Source organism: Chrysochloris asiatica, unplaced genomic scaffold (genome assembly GCF_000296735.1).
Source record: "Chrysochloris asiatica unplaced genomic scaffold, ChrAsi1.0 scaffold00009, whole genome shotgun sequence".
NCBI lineage: Eukaryota > Metazoa > Chordata > Mammalia > Afrosoricida > Chrysochloridae > Chrysochloris > Chrysochloris asiatica.
The window spans coordinates 5,022,742-5,026,365 of NW_006408527.1; positions in this window are offsets into that span (position 1 = coordinate 5,022,742).

Here is a 3,624-nt window from a genome sequence, read left to right on the forward strand (position 1 = left end):
CTGATGATGTGCCCTGTAAACTTTCACTCAATGCAAAATAAAAACATTTAATTAAAAAAAAAATTAGATTAGAAACTTAGGGAGCAGCGAGTTTCTATTAACAAGTCGGCAAAGGAAGGTGAGAATGGTTGTACAACACAAAGAATGTGATCAATGTCACTGAACTGTACATGTACAAATTGCTGCGTATATTCTCAACAACAACAACCATTTGAAAAAAGAGAGGGGCAAAGAAGGAAGGAAGGAAAGAAAGAAGACCCTATGCAATACAGTGTTCCACTCCGCAACCCTTTATAAGAATGTGAGTACTGATCAACTGTGTCTTCCCGTTGTGCATGGAGTCACTATGAATCAGGGTCCGACTAAGCAGTAGCTTAAAAACAGATGAGATGATGGTGGACATGTTCAGGGAACAGTTGATCATGCACTCTGAGCACTGGTGGACAGACAGAGCTATGAAATTTGGTCTCTTCTAGGTACAGAAATGCAGAATGTGAAGCTTTGAGAAAGGATAGCTCTTTAAAACATCCATTTCAATAGAAAACATGAGGCAAGCTAGCCACAAACAGGAGGCAGGAGGGCCAAGAGAAACCTAAGAAATAAGAAAACAGGTGCTCAGAGAGGAAGGAAGGAAGGGAACTAGAATAGAGTCATTTGCATTTCAGGTGCTTCTCTTCATTGTAAACACAGACATACATACACTCCCCACTTCAGGTGGGTGCACCCATACTCTAGAGAACACCACACTTAGGATCTAACTACTGTCCACCCTCCTCAGAAACTGCATGCAATATTTGCATACTTCAAGCCCCCACATCTTTCACACCTCTATAGCTCTTCATACATTGTCACCTCTGCTTGGTATGCCCTCTGCCCCATCACCTTCCCTACCTCTCCCTTATGCCACCGGACTAATTCCTATTTTTCTTTCAATATTAAGCTCAGTATTCACCTCTTCTAGGAAACCTATTCTGAATGCCCAGTATAAGAAGTAGATCCTACTCCACGCTTAAATAGCATACTGAGTTTGTCTCAACTTGCCACACTGTATTGCTATTGCCTGCTTACCTGAGTGTCTCCATTCCCCAGACCTTGGAGGGCAAAGACAACATGTTTCATTTCTGTCCCTATCATCTGCAGTACACTGCCTGGTACAGGGACCATGCTCAATGACTCTTTGGTGGATAGATCAATGAACCAAGAGATCAATACATGATCCCTGGCAAAAAAGCTTGGGATTGCTTCACGTTTCAAAGTGGGGGGTCTGTTTGGCTCCCACCAATTCTTTGTCTGATGACTATAAAGAATGTAAAAATGGTCCTGGGTTTCTCTCATAAAATATAAGGGGGCTTCAAAAAGTTCAAGGGAAGTTTCCATTGTCTTTTAATTTCATTCTTCCATGAACTTTGTGAAGTGCCCACATAGATTAGAAGAGAAAATATAACCAGATGCCTAGTATCCTAATTAAAAGAAATTGGAGTGTTAATGGCTATAAGGATTAAGGTGACTAATTTCTATTCCCCTTCCAAATTAGGAGTAAAGGAGGGGAGGGCAAGTCTCCATGGGAGAGAAAAACAGAGGAGTGGGTGAGGGGTGTCTAAAAATCAGGTTTTGCATAAGTCCTGAAGAATAGAGGTTGGAAAGCAATCTCTGATAGAATTCACTGCTGTGCACAGAACACACTTCTGAGAGTCAACAATGTCCCCACAGAAAGAATCTAATCCAGCTTCAAGGGTGGATGACCTGGGACAGAGCAGGCCTCTACCCAAAGTAGTGACAGCCTCCAAGGGGTGATGTGGCTTGAAGCAAGCAATGATCACAAAGGTGGGGAAGAGAACCATCAGGTGCAAGAACTCCAGAATCCATGAAGAAACTGGTTAAAAAACCATGAGATTTTGCAAGAAGAGATGAAATTATCTCTAAATGGGTATTGAGGTGATGTCAGAAACAACTCTACTGGAAACCAGGACAGAGCCATGAGTAAAGGCTCCCATTTTCTGGCAGAAATTCCTGTCTCAAGACTGATTTAAAAGTTTCAAGCCACATAGGAAAGAAAGCTTCACACAGAGAAGATGGCAAATTACAAAGGACATCTGTGATGGTTTATATAAGGAAACTGCTTCCAATATCATCCAATCACCAAGACTTCCCAAGTGGAGGCCACTGGGATTTCTATAGGAGCCTTAGCCCAAAACACAGCAGCAATGAACCTTAGGGGTCAGGGACAAAAATCAATGCACGCACTGCCTTTGAAAGCTCAAGATGTTCTATAAAAGCTTTGAGCAAGGACAAGAAAAAATAGAGTTCCTTTGGGTGTAGAGATTTTTTTCCTTCTTTTAAAAAAAACCACAAACTTTTTTTTTTTTTTAAGATTGCCTGGCTGCTCCAAGAGATGAAGATTGAAAAGTCTTAGGTCTCTGTGTGAAGGATCAGAGGAAACCTTGAAAATTCTAGTCTCCTAGAGGATTCACAAAGGGTTTCAAGAAGAAGCAGGACTGTGTGGAACTAATGTTCTGGCTTGCGTGGGTGGCAAGGTGGCGCAGGCTCCCCACCAGTTCTGGGACAGTGTCTTTGTAAAGACAAGAGCTGACCTTGTTAACAAGGCCCACCCCCATCTCAGGCTCAGGCTCCTGACACAGCAACTTAAAAAGAAAACTGAGGTCCTCACTTCTAGGGTTTTTAGCCTAATTTCAGAAATCTTAAACTTCTTGGTACCTAAGAATCATTGGAAGTTGTAGGGGGGTAGGAGGAGAGATGCTTGGGGGAAAACTTGTAAAAAAAATACAGATTCCTAGTTCTCACTTTGAAGAGTCCACTCTGCTGGCATAGTGAGTTAAGCATTAGACTGATAACCACAAGGTCAGCCCAGCCAATTCATATGAGAAAGATGAGGCTGTCTGCTCCCATAAAGATTTACAGCCCCAGAAACCCAAAGGAAGAGTTCTAGTCTGTCCTTCAGTGTGCTCTGGGTCTGAATCAATTAGACGGCAGTGCTTTACCTCGAACAGAGCTTCTCAAGCCATCTCTGATGAAGCACCAGTTTTATTTACTTTCACTCCACCAAAACCAGATCACTTTGTAAAATACAATACAAAAGACCTTATTGTTGTTGCTATTAAATGTCATGGAGTCAGTTCCGACCCATAGTGACCCTGTATAGGGTTTCTGTGGAGTGGCTGGTAAGCTTGAACTGTCCATCTTGTGATTCAAACCGACTTTGCAGTCCAGAGCATTAGCCCCCAGCACCACACCAGGACTCCAATAAAATTATAGAAGTATTAAATTAAAAAAAAAAAGAAAAAAGACAGATGAGACAAGGCCCCCAATTATTATTTTTGTTTTACTATGAGAATCAATGGATGTAAAATTGCTAAATAACGGTTTAAATGCTTACTTTCAATATCTGTTCTTAGCTCACCAAGGACTGGTGTGTGACATGCACAGAACTTGTTGCAGAGTAAGGCTTATTATCAATACATTGCCTACCTCACTCCCAGCCCTGCACTGATTTTGAAGCAGCTATCCAGGAACCAAACTTGAAGAAACATTCATCTGAGTCCCTGCCATCCAACACCATAGCCAATGTCCACGTGTAGTTACTACTTAAAATGGGGCTAGTCCAAA